The sequence below is a fragment of the Hippopotamus amphibius genome, chromosome 5 (genome assembly GCF_030028045.1).
Source record: "Hippopotamus amphibius kiboko isolate mHipAmp2 chromosome 5, mHipAmp2.hap2, whole genome shotgun sequence".
Classification (NCBI taxonomy): domain Eukaryota; kingdom Metazoa; phylum Chordata; class Mammalia; order Artiodactyla; family Hippopotamidae; genus Hippopotamus; species Hippopotamus amphibius.
The window spans coordinates 76,864,900-76,878,335 of NC_080190.1; the positions used below are offsets into that span (position 1 = coordinate 76,864,900).

General features: G+C 45.1%; 1 long non-coding RNA gene across 2 annotated transcripts; it reads right to left on the reverse strand.

Annotated features, from left to right (window-relative positions):
- Window positions 1-3,288: 3,288 nt before the first annotated feature.
- On the reverse strand, window positions 3,289-12,810 carry LOC130853023 (uncharacterized). 2 transcript variants are annotated; one of them, XR_009053640.1, is made up of 3 exons: window positions 12,748-12,810; window positions 10,564-10,830; window positions 3,289-6,851 (listed from the first exon to the last, which is right to left on the reverse strand). It is a non-coding gene; the product is annotated as an uncharacterized LOC130853023 (long non-coding RNA). The 2 variants fall into 2 exon arrangements; XR_009053639.1 differs by lacking the exon at window positions 12,748-12,810 and adding an exon at window positions 12,187-12,277.
- Between the last annotated feature and the right edge of the window lie 626 nt (window positions 12,811-13,436).

Genomic DNA, 13,436 nt, shown 5'->3' on the forward strand with positions numbered 1-13,436 from the left:
CACACTATATATGTATAGTGTGTGCATATATATTTGGTGTGCATGCATGTGTGCAAATTTTAGGCTGATGGCTATCTATTTAGATATTTTGTTTCAATAAATGTACATTTTATTTTCACTAAGTTCCCAATTGTGGAAAAGTTGGTATCACTATACATGTGCTGTGTGAACCATGCTTTTTTTTTTTTTTTTTTTTTGCCTTGCCAGGCAGCATGTAGGATCTTAGTACCCCTACCAGGATCAAACCTGTGCCTCCTGCAATGGAAGCACTGAGTCTTAACCACTGGACTGCTAGGGAAGTCCCTTGTACCATACTTTTTAAATTTAATATGTTATAATTTGATTTTACAATTTTCAAAGTACTTTTTCTAGTATAATTACTTGATACTTATTTACTGATTCACCATATATTTTGATTTTTACTGCTTCTCCAGGAACTGAAGTTTCCAACCGGGTAACACAAAGCTCCTGCCTTGAATGGTTGACATCATGATGGGGACCAGTAGGAAAGAGAAATAGATGATATAATATTTCAAGTATTGATTGGCGAGTGTAGTGAAGACAAAGCAGCTACAAAGAGATGTAGAATGATGGAGCAGAGAGACTGCTTTCTTAGATTGGGAGGATAGAGTTGGTCAGTATTAGAAACAGGTTTAAAGCATTTGTATGACATAGTCATAAATTTCCCTTCACCCTTTTTCCCTTGCTAAACTGAGCCAATGAAGTCAAATACACACCCAACTTTCGGATAAGAGCATAATTTATGAAAAGGGTCTCTTACCTAGAAGCAGTTGCTTTCATTCCAAGAAATGTCTCTCCTTTGAGCTTGTTTACCTACATCTTTGTATAAGTTAGTTATAATAAGATTAAGTGTCTGATAAGGAGAATTACTCACTTATTTGGCAATAATAGAATAAAAGAATGTTTTTACTGGCACTCAATGTTAAGGTTGAAAAACTGAAAACAGTGGCTCAACAGACCAAAGGCACTAAGATTGGAAAGGGTGTTAATTCGGTGTTTGTTAGCATTGAATGTGACTATGAATGTCAGTAGTTTCTAGAACCTTGTCTGTTAGATAAAGAATGCATTGAATTTGTGGCCACCTGAAATCTGGATTCAAATGCAATCAAAGCTTGACAAAGTCTTTGTTGTCTCCACTGCAGTAGCTCATCTAAAAGCCGTGCAACATTTTGCAGTTATTTGTTATGCAGTTTTACCAATAAACAAAGGGAGCTAGTGTTCTGTTCTATTCCACTCAGACTACAAAAGAGAATAACAAGTACCTCCAAGCAATGTTTACCAGATTAAAACGAACTATTGAAGTTGTAGTAAAAAATGGGAAATAAATCATATTTTAAAAATTGAGTAGCAGTTTTAACTTTTTTCCTGCCATGTCGGATGTCTTGTAGTTTCATGGATAAAGTCTTGAGAGCTATTACTTGCCTTCAAGTGCTTAATAAACTAGTAAAATATTAATCTATTAACTTCTAATGATCAACATTGGAATTTTCCGCAGTGAGGGTCTGAAGTCACTCCCCCCTCCATCACGGAGCGCTCAGAGAACCAGGTTTGCTGCTAGAGCTGGGTGGAGTTTGCTGTATTCCACTTTTTCATCCATGGGGACTGAGACCTTCTAGGCTCCTAGGCTTGGGCAGTGTGCGGTGCACCGGATCGCAGTTCCATTTTCAAATTGGCACACTTGCCTTGGGAAACAAGAGGCATTGCTTCTGAAAACTGAAATAGTGTAAACATGGTGCCCAGCTATGTGATGCCCCAGGTATGGCCCTCAGAGCACAGACGGATCTGCCCCAGAAGAGGGTCCAGGGCAGAACCAGGAAGTGGGAGCTGAGGCCAGCCCGATGCCAAAGTTCTAAGAAGAAAACACAAAATTATGAACATAATATGTTTGTGTGAAAGTTTATATTTCTTTAGAGTCACAAAGCAAAACAATTGCAAAGTTTTAAAAGCTGACAACAAAATTTTAAGGATAACAAATTTAAAATTAATTGCCTTTTAAAGTATTAATCTTAGTGGTAACATTAACTGCATAATCATAGCCACTGCTTCATATGATAGTGATTTAGTGCATTTTTTTTTTTGGGGGGGGGCATACAGCCGGGCTTAGTTGCTCCGCGGCATATGGGATCTTCCTGGAGCTGGGATTGAACCCGTGACCTCTGCATTAGCAGGCGGATTCTTAACTACTGCGCCACCTAAGAAGCCCTAATTTAGAGCATTTTATGTTGTTTTACTTTGGCTGCACCAAGGGCAGCTTGCAGGATCTTAGCTCCCCGACCAGGGATTGAACCCCTGCCCTTGGCAATGAAAGTGCCAGAGTCCTAACCACTGGATCTCCAGGGAAGTCCCTAGAATATTTAAAATCAGACTATATAAAATTAAAATAGAAAGAATGTAAGATAACTGAGTCTTCTAGCATGACTGACCCACTCTTTAAAAATTTTTTTTACTAATAGTTTAAAAAACTCACTTTCAGCTTCACAATGTATTATTACTAATGTCTTGTAAAAATTTTGGGTGTTGTCAAATTTGGGAAAACGTCTATTGAGAGTTTTTCATTTAAGAGCAGCAAGATTTCAGGGTGTTTCACGTTTTCCTTTACAGTGCCCAGTCAAATACTCTTTACATTGAAGATATTCAGTGACCACATTGCTGTCACCAAGCCTCCAGAGGCCTTCGAAGGGACCCTGGGACTGTGTGTGGGGAGGGGGACCAGGCCTGGGGAGGGGGTATGTTTGGAGCCTGGATAAAGCCCCAAAGTATGGGGAGGAGCCAGACCTTAGGGTGGGGCCCTTGGGCTCATGTTGGGTAGGGGTCTGGAATGCGGGGATTGGGATACCGCAGGGACACTGGAGAGGGTCTCAGGTATGGATGAAGGCCCAGGTGTGAGTGGGCTGAGCTAGTGATGGAGGTCAGGCCGTGGGATGGGCAGGGCCTTGCAATTGTGGGTGGGAACTGGCCTTGGGGAGAGGGCCTGGATGTGGGTGGGGCAGGAAGCCCCTCGGAGCATGGGGAGTGGCTAGAATAGGGAGGGGGGAGCTTTGAGACTTTCTTTGACAAGGGAGATGGCAGGAAGTGAGGGAGTCTGGACGCAGGTGGGGAACTGAGTTTGGTGGGCTGGGGGGTGAAGGGGCATCCGGCAATGGGGAGAGGCCTGGGCAGGTGAGGCTGGGGAGTGGGACCCCAAGCTTAAGCTTCAGTATTGCAGAAATGTTCCCACCAGGACCGTGTTTTTACATGTTATTTTATTTATTTTGGCTGCACTGCAAGGCATGTGGGATCTTAGTTCCCCAGCCAAGGATGGAACCCGTGCCCCTTGCAGTGAAAGTGCAGGTCTTAACCACTGGACCACCAGGGAAGTCCCCCACCAGGACTGTTTTTAATAGAAAAACCTAGAAACAATGTTAATCTCCAATGACAAAAGAAAGATAATTACAGCATTTTCGTGGGTTAGAACTTTGTTCCACAGTAAAGCCAATGAACTAGTCACTTATAAGCACACAGGTTAAGGTAAATAGCAGGGTATCAAATGAAACAAAGTTGTAGAGGAATAGCATTTATATATAATCCAAGAAATAAGAAATAAAACTGTAAATGAAAGTACTGGAATAGATAACAATTTAAAAAGTAAGCACACACTTCAGACTGGGGTTACATTAGGACGTTAAGAAAGGGAGGCTTCACCTCTCCTAGTAACAATGGGTCTGTTAAACTGGGTGTTGCCTGTTCACTTTCTCTTGCTTTATATTGTGCAAGAAAATCAGCCAGAGCTCCATTGTCATAATTAAGACTCTTCTGGCATGCTGGGTTGGAGGAGGCTCTGAGGGAGCAAAAGGACTGTTAATTTGAGGAAGGTGTTTTAAGGGAAAGGTAGCTCTGGTTCCTGAAATGGGAATGGAGGCATTGTTCTGCAGATCAGCAGGCACAGGCCAGGCAGGCTTATGGGGAGGGGTGAAGAGGAAGAGATAGGGGTGAGGTAGTGGAGGGGTGAGGAAGCACAGCTGAAGGGACAGGACATTGGAAAGCCACAGTGGACAAGTCTCACATCTGAAGTCTTTTGGAACTCTCATAACATTTACTTAGATACTCACAACCTAAGCCATCGTGCCCAATTTACAGACGAGAAACATAAGTTTGGAGTGATTCCCCAAGGCCAGTCTGACTCCAAAGTCCCTGGTGTTTTGTTTTTATTTATTTTATTATTTTTTAAATTTTTATTTATTTGGTTGCACCAGGTCTTAGTTGCAGCATGCGAACTCTTAGTTGCGGCATGTGGAATCTAGTTCCCTAACCAGGGATCGAACCCGGGCCCCCTGAATTGGGAGCTCAGAGTCTTAGCCACTGGACCACCAGGAAGTCCTGCAAAGTCCCTGGTTTAACTCTGTTTAGTGCCACAGTTTGCAATATTAACTCATTGCATCTTCACGACAGCACTATGAAGTTGACCCTATCAATATTTTATTTTATATTTGGGGAAGCGGAGGCAAGGAGAGCCAGATGGGAAGAGGTGAGATCAGAATTAGAATCCAGAAGATCAGGTTCCATAATCTAGGCCTCTAGGCCATAGACAGTGGCAGTGTTTGTGGAAAAAACTTGAATGTGGCCTTGGGGGTGAGACTGGGTGGGGGAGGGTAAGAGGAGAATGCAGAAGAACCGTGGATTGAAATTGGGAGTTGACGTTTCCTACCTTCCCAAGAACCTCTGCTGTTAACTCACCCCACGTTCTCCAGGAGCTTGCTAAGTGCCAGCAGGGAGGTGGTTCTGGAATGCAGGGGTGAATTTAGCAGGCTGCATGGGGGAGACGAGGCCATGAGCTGTCCACAGTGGGTTAGAACAGGTCCCGTTGTTCATCAGGCAGGCAGGGGTCTTCAGCAAGCCAGGAAAGATCAGTGGGCCCTGCAAATTCACAGCTGTTTATTAGCCTCAGCAGCACAGAGCCAGTTGGGATGAAATCCACAGTCAGTTTTGTTTTCTCCAAGCAAGTGCTGCAGAAGTTTTTATGTATAGGAAAATATGCCTTATGTATATGAAGGAGAACTGGGAACTACACTCACCAGGAGAAAGAGAAGGGCAGAGACAATGGCAGCCAGGTTTCAGAAGCTGTAAAGCTGGATCTACCACAACAGAGGCAGTACCCCCGCCTGTCCTGCGGAAAGCCCTGAAATAAGCTAATTTGTACCAATGAATCCCAGAAAGGACTAGGAATTAGAGTGCCCAGGACCTTCTGAAAGGGGTGTTTGGATGGGGCTGGAGGATTGCCTGGAAGTCCACAGGAACAGCAGGATAAAGGGCTCTTCCTGTTGGCGGGTCCTCTCACCCGCCCTCAGCCTTCTGTGTGTCTGTATCTCTGAATCCCTTGGTGTCGCTTTCTGGGTCTGTCTGGGACACTCTCTTTCTGTCTCTCTCTCATCTCTCCAGGTCTCTGAGTAGTTGGCATCTTTATTTCTGTATCTTTGCTGTATCCACATGTCTCTCAATGCCTTCCTGACTTTGCTTCTCTGTGTCCCTCCAGGCCAGGCCCAGAGATTCCCCCTTCAGGCCACAGCCCCACCAGGCAGGAAGCCAGTGGTTAGCTCATCATTTTAGCCACCCCAGGGCCCTTTCTGTGGTCTGGCCTCTGAGTTAGGCAAGAAAGGGTATGGAATCCCAAAGCGGTTTTCATTTGTGGGAGACAGGGCAGAGTCTACCCCGAGTAGCCACTAGGTGGCAGTCAAGGACTGTTTCATCATTTGTCCTTCCCCTCTGCAGCTCTCCCTGAATGACACTCCCATGCTAGCACGGAGTAGATTTTGGGTGCAGCAAATTTATTCTAAACTGAAGTTTCTTTTAAAAATCAGGAGTAGGGAATTCCCTGGCAGTCCAGTGGTTAGGACTCCGCTTTTTCACCAAGGGCGCGGGTTCAGTCCCTGGTGGGGGAACTAAGATCCTGTAAGCTGTGTGGTGCAGCAAAAAAAAAAAAAAAATAAGAAGAAGAAGAAAAAGGAAAAAAGAAAAAATCAGGAGGAGCCCATTAATTCTCATGGCATTTAAAAGTTTATAAAGTTACTAGCATGCCAGATGTTCCCTTGTTGGGCCCCATTTTCCTTTACTCTAACTCTGGGTTAATGCAATAGTCCACCTGGGGAGGTAATTTGCGATCACCTGGTACATACTTAGTGCCCAGTGCCTGTGGAATGCCAGGACTGGACAAAACTGTCTTTGGCTTGACCTGGATGGAGATTTTGGTGGGAAAAACCTGTCTTCATAGTGTACAGGTGCGTTAACAACTACACTTAACTAACCACTAAGTATCTGATTATATATTTATCAAATCACTGTATACATCTTATTCATCAAGAAATATTAAAAAATGATTTTCCTATGTATATAGTATCCATTTAAACATTATATTTATCTAACGATTATATATGCAAATGGCTATCTTTACCAATCTACAGAGAGAAACGTGTGCATATTTGCATATCTATACCATTTCTCCACTTAGAATTAATTTAAGCACTATTCTACACTTTTTCTTCATTTTTTCAATATTTATGTAACTACATAATTTTTATTAAACCAGTCTACGTTTCTATCTGGGGAAATAGATGTGTAGTACATTTCTTGCATAGATGGCAGTCAGATTCCTTCTGTTTCATAAAATGTTTTATATACTGCACGCTTCATATCAGGGACGTGGGCCCCTTTCTAATGCCTATTGCATGCAGGCTGCTGCTTTTGGCCACTATGAGCTGTTGTCTTCTGGCAGGACCTGGTGGCCATTATGATCCAGGCAGAGTTTGTGGTCAGAGGGTCCCAGCCTGGGGAAGTATGGTGAACCTTGGTTTTCTCCTCTGTAAAATGAAGCTGAGAGTTAGGATTCTGATCATCATTTGATACATAGGTCTTAGTATCTAGATGTCTATGTCACTCCAAATTCATCTGTTGAAACCTAATTCTCAATGCATTGGTATTTGGAGGTGGGCCTTTGGGAGGTGACTAGATCGAGAGCATGCACCCCTCATGGTTGTCATTAGTGCCTTTGTAAAAGAGACCCCAGAGAGCTCCCTCACCCCTTCCACCATGTGAAGATCAGTGAAAAGACAGCAGTCTGTGAACCAGGAAGCAGGCTCTCACCAGACAATGAATCTGCCAGCCCCTTGGTCTTGGCCTTGCCAGCCTACAAAACTGTGAGAAATAAATTTGTGTTGTTTATAAGCTACCCAGTCTATGATATTTTTGTTATAGCAGCCTGAACAAAGTGTCCATTTTGGCAGTCCCTAGAGTAAAAATCCTTCTGTTAATGAGTTTGTGACTTTAAAAATGATTACTTACATGACATTTTTTTATCAAAGTATAAAATACTCATAGAAAAGTGCATGTAAGTGTCCAGCTTGATGAATTTTTACAAAGTGAGCACACCTAGGTACCCAGCACCCAGTTTAAGAACCAACATTACCAGGACTCAGAGGCCCCTCCTGCCTCCTTCCATTCAGCCCAAGTAACCACTCTCTCAACTTTTAACCCATAAATTTGCTTTGGTGGCCTTTGAACTTCATATAAATGGGATCACACAGGATGCAGTGTTTTAGGCATTTGTGAGATTTTCCCATGCAATCGAGACCTTTTTATTCTCATTACTGTTTGGTATTGTATTGGTGTATATGCTCCAATTTATCTGTTTTCCTGTTGATGAACATTTCGGCACTCCCAGATTTGGGCTCTTACGATAGTGCTTGTTGGGTGAACCTCTGTCCACCTTTTCTTTGGGTATGTTCTTGACAGTGAAATGCCAGTTATAGGACCACAGGATTTGCATGGATTCTGCCAAACAGGTTCCAAGACCTTGTTCCAATTCACACTCCCCTGGAGTCCTGGATGCTCCCCATCCAGGTGTGGCATTTTCCAACGTGAAGCTTTTTGGTAGGTATTGCATGTGCTTTTAATCTGTATTTCCCTCATGACTAATGCAGTGGAGCTGCTTCTTGGTCACTTGCATGTCCTCTTAGGAACCGAGTCTTCTCTCTCTTCTCCTAGACGGTCTGTCTTTCCCTTTGATTTGTAACGATTCTTTAGATATATCCCGGGTACAGGTCCTGTGGGTTGCCTTCTCACTCTCCTAATGGTATTTTTTGATGAAGAGAAATTCCTAAGTTGAAAATATCCGGTTTGTCAATTTTTTCTTTTATGATTAGTACTTATTTATCACCTGCCATTTAAGAAAACTTTGCTTATTTTAAGGTCATGAAGATGTTCACCTGTGTTTTTCTTTCAAAGCTTTATTTATTTATTTTAAAAAAAATATTTATTTATTTATTTGGCTGCACCAGATCTTAGCTGTGGCATGCAGGATCTCTAGTTGTGGCATGTGGGATCTAGATCGAACCTGAGCCATCACCATTGGGAGCTCGGAGTCTTACCCACTGGACCACCAGGGAAGCCCCCCTATTTATTTATTTTTAACCTTCATGTTTAGACCTGCACTCCACCCAGAAGTGATTTTGTATGGTGTCAGATAGGAGTCAAGGTACATTTTTTTCCCACATGGAAATCCAGTTGGCTCACTACTGTTCATTGAAAGGTAAATCTACACATATTTTCCTCTTTAACAGATTTACGATGCTTCTTTCTTTTTCTGTTAAGCTAAGTGTTTTATTTATCATAAATGGATATTTTAATTTTGTAAAACACTTTTTCCTGCCTCTGTCTGTTATTGTGGTGAATTGCATTTATTGATTTTCAAATGAATCCATTTTTTGTACACCTGTGATAAACCCACTTTTTATTTTTAAAAAAATTATTTTTTACATTTTTAAAATTGAAGTAGAGTTGATTTACAATGTTGTGTTACTTTCAGGTATACAGCAAAGTGATTCGGTTATACATACGTATATATCTTTTTTTCAGATTCTTTTCTCTTATAGGTTATTAAAAAATATTGAATATAGTTCCCTGTGCTATACAGTAAGTCCTTGTTGGTTATACACACCCCACTTTTAAATTTTATTTATTTTAACTTTTTAGGACTACCACCGTGCAGCTTGCAGGATCTTAGTTCCCTGACCAGCGGTCAAACCCATGGCTTCTGCAGTGGAAGTGTGGAGCCCTAACCACTGGACTGCTGGGGAATCCCCAGGCTGTTTGTTCTTTTGATGTTCAGTTGTATGAGCTGTTTATATATGTTGATATTAACCCTTTATTGGTCATGTTGTCATGTCATTTGCAAATATTTTCTCCCATTCTGTAGGTTTTTTCATATTGTGCATAGTTTCCTGTGCCATGCAAAAGCTTTTAAGTTTAATTAGAACTCTTTTTTTTTCTCTTTTATTTCCTGTGCTTTAGGAGACAGATCCAAAAAAATATTGCTACAATTTATGTCAAAGACTGTTCTGCCTATGTTTTCCTCTGGGAGTTTCATAGTTTCTTGTCTTATTTAGGTCTTATTCCATTCTGAGTTTATTTTTGTATATGGTGTGAGAGAATGTTCTAATTTCATTCTTTTACATGTAGCTGTCCAGTTTGCCCAGCGTCACTTGTTGATGTATTCTTGCCTCTTTTGTCATAGATTAGTTGACCATAAGTGTGTGGGTTTATTTCTGGGCTCTCTATTCTATTCCATTGATCGATGTGTCTTTTGTGCCAGTGCCATACTGTTTTGATTACTGTAGCTTTGTAGTATAGTCTGAGGTCAAGGAGTGTGATTCCTTCAGCTCTGTTCTTCTTTCTCAAGATTGTTTTGGCCAGATTCAAATGTTAATCTCATCCAGAAATAACCTCACAGACACGCCAAGAATAATGTTGGACCAAATGTCTGGGCATTGTGACCCAGTCAAGTTGACACATAAGATCAATCATTACATTCAGCCTCATCTTACCTCACACCCAACACACAACTCATAAGCAAATTCTGTTGCTTCAAGGCTGAAAATATACCCATAATTAGACTGTTTCTCACCACATCCCCTGCCACAACACTGGTTACAAACAGCGAGCATTTTCTGGGTTACTGCAGTAGCCTCCCAACTGGACTCCTCAAGTTTATACACTTTCCCCTTCATTCAGTTTTCAGCATAGCAGCTATATAATTGTTTATATCACATTACTCCTCAGGTCAAACTGTCAAATGGTTCCCATTTCCCTCTGAATACAATCCAGAGTCCTTGCAGGGTCTCCCGAGGCCCTGCATGATGTTGCTTCAGTACTTCTGCATTCACCTCCTCTTCCTCTCACCCTTGCTCTCTCTGTTCTAGCTGCACTTGCTGTCCCAGGCACAGCACTAGGCACCAAGAGCACCAGGCACTTTCCCACTGCTAGTTCCCCCCCTTGATAGCTCATCTTCACACCTTTTTTTCCTCAAATACCACCTTCTCATGAGGTCTTTCCTGACTATCCCACTTTAAATTGTATGCCCTCCAACATTCCTTATCTTCCTTCTTGCCTAATCGTACCCATCCATGGTTCCTGTGATGGCATGGTCACCATCCCACACAGGGTGCATTTTATCATGTATGACTACAGCATAGGCCTCGAGGCCAGTCTCCCCACCACCTCCCTCCTCCTCCTTACCTTTTTTTATTTTGGCTGCATTGGGTCTTTGTTGCTGTGCACGGGCTTTCTCTAGTTGCAGTGAGCGGGGGCTACACTTCGTTGTGTTGCGTGGGCTTCTCATTGTGGTGGCTTCTCTTGCTGTGGAGCACAGGCACTAGGGCATGCAGGCTTCAATAGTTGTGGTATGCAGGCTCAAGACCGCAGGCTTAGTAGTTGTGGTGCATGGACTTAGCTGCTCTGCAGAATGTGGGCGTCTTCCTGGACCAGGGATTGAACCCATGTCCCCTGCATTGGCAGGCAGATTCTTAACCACTGTGCCACCAGGGTAGTCCCCTCCTCCTTATCTAGACACAGAGGTGTCCCTCAATCTCCTGAAGGTCAGCACTCCTCCCTACTGGTTCCTGCAGCAGCTTTTAACACTTACACCATTTCCAAATTAAAACAGGAAAGCAGCCTTCCTCAATCCTAGTCCCTGCGGAGTTTCCATTCTTATTTCTTGGATAGGGTCCTCCCCCTGTTGTTCTTCATGACTCTCCTCAGTGCACACATGGCCCTTTGAGGAGCTCATTCCCTCCTTACTGGCCTCTACATCGTGGCCTCTCTCCTGGCTCCTGCAACAGACTGTTTTAGACACTGCCAGGCTCTCAAGCCGCCATTGGGATTCTTCTTCCCTTTCTGGAAAATGTCCTTCTAGAAGTGTGTATTCCTACCACACCACTCCCTTTCTGTCCTCCCCCAGCCCCAGCATTCCTGGGGGCCACTTTGTCAAGGCTGCTCCTTGGCCCTCTTCATTCTTTTCTTTTCTGTCTTTTTTTTTTTTTTTTTGGCTGTGCCACAGGGCATGCAGGGTTCGTTCCCTGACCAGGGATCAAACCCATGCCCCCTGCAGTGGAAGCCCGGAGTCCTAACCACTGGACCACCAGGAAATTCTCAGCCCTCTTCGTTCTTGACCTCCTGAAGCCTCACGATGGGCATTGGGGCCTGGCGTTTAGGGACATGGGTTCAGGTGCCAACTCGGGTTCAGGTCCTGACTCAGCCACACCTTGGCTGTATGGTTGTGGGCGTGTCACTTCCTCTGGGAGAAGGAGATTCGTTTCCTAACAGTGGGAGATGAGGGCACACCTCCTCCCAGGATGGCCCTGAGGATGAACTGAGGCGGAGGTGCCTGGCAGCCGGCACTCAACACATGGGTGTTTTACCGGGAGGACTTCGTCTCCTGCCTGGCACCCTCACTGCTGGGCCTCGGGTGGCCTGGCTTTGAGTTAGTCCCAGGCTCTCTGACCGCCCCTTTCCTCAGAGAACACTCGGTACAGCAGGAGCTATTTTTGTACCTTTGTACTGATCAGTGGAGTCACCAAGAGACCCAGGCCATGCCCAGGGCCACACAGCTGACAGCGGCAGGTCCTACATGAAAAACTGGCCCCTTGGTTCCAGGCTTGCCCCAGGGGCACAGCCCTCTCTTCAGCCCTCACTCCAGCATCTAGTAGGGCCTCTGTGTAGACCTAGCCGAGGCTCCACCCCAGGCCTCGGGTCTGGGCCCCTGGGCACACTCATCCACAGCCCTGTGGGTGCCCTCCCCGGCCCCCCCTCGGCCTCCCCGGCCCCACCTCGGCCTCCCCGGCTGCTGCTCCCGCCTCTTACATTCCTTGCTATCTCTCGCGTTCCTGCTTCCTCCTCCTGAAGCTCCTGCAGGTTGCGAAAGCCGTGCTCTGGGCCCCTTGCTCAGCCCCAGGAAATGCACGCCCGCCCGTATCCACCTCTGACCCGCCTCTTGCTGTTGCTCTTCTGGTCTTTCTGGCTGAACTGGGTTCAAAGCTGAACTGCCTAACCCTCGCTCTCCAGCCAGTTTCTGTGCCGGCTGCTGCCAGCTGTGTCTCAGATCCCTCATTCCTCTCGTTTCCCAGGGGAGTCATCCTCTCCCACACCTTATCCCTTCACCTGTGGACAGTTGCAAAAACTTCCTTGGCCACTCCTCCACTCCAGGTCAGATGGAGTTTTCTCAAGCGTGGCTCTCACCACGTCTGGTCCCTGCTGGAAACCTCCTGTGGCTTCCTCCTTCCTCCCCAGTCACGTCCAGTTCCTCAGCCCCAGCTTCAGCAGTTCCCTGCCCTCTTGACCACTCCCTGCATATTCCACCTCTTCTCCCCAACACCCAGCGTCGGCTCCAGGCAGCTGGATGCCCGTACAACAGTTCAAACTCACCATGTGCGCAGTCCAACTGTCTGTTCCCTTCTCTTCCCCACATCACCAGTGCTGGCAGTCAGCCTGATCCTCATGGCATTTGGAATTGGAGGTGTGTCCACAGCATTATGCAGCCCAGGGTTGAAAGTGCTGGAAGGGACATTCAGAGGCGTCTGGTGTGCTGGGCACCAGGGGATGGCAGGGCAGGACTGAGGCGGGAGATAGATGGGCTCCAGGCTAGGCATTTACAACTGGCCTCCTGTTCATATTTCTTAGGGCAGGAAAAAGATGGGCTCCAGGCTGGACATTTACAACTAGACACCTGGTTAGATTTCCTGGGGCAGGAGGCAGGTGGACTCCAAGCTAGATATTTATGACCAGCCTCCTGTCTGCACTTCGAGATAGAAATAACAACAGGAACAGGGTACATAGCTGGACTTTGTTTCCTGTGGACACTGTAAGATGACAGTTATGGCAGGGACAGAGCGGGGCTAAACCCTTTTTGAGTGAAAGATCAAGAGGTCGCATATTTCCCATCCTCTGGGCAAGGGAGACACTAAACGTGCACAGAAATGCTCCTCGAGGGGCAAAAGGCAGGGGGTGCCGAACCATAATAAGGCACGTCAAACCACGCCCACCCAGGCCCTTGCACTAAAATCCATCTTGGCTGAGGGGTGCGTGCACAGACAGAGGAGGGTCCTGAGGCAAAT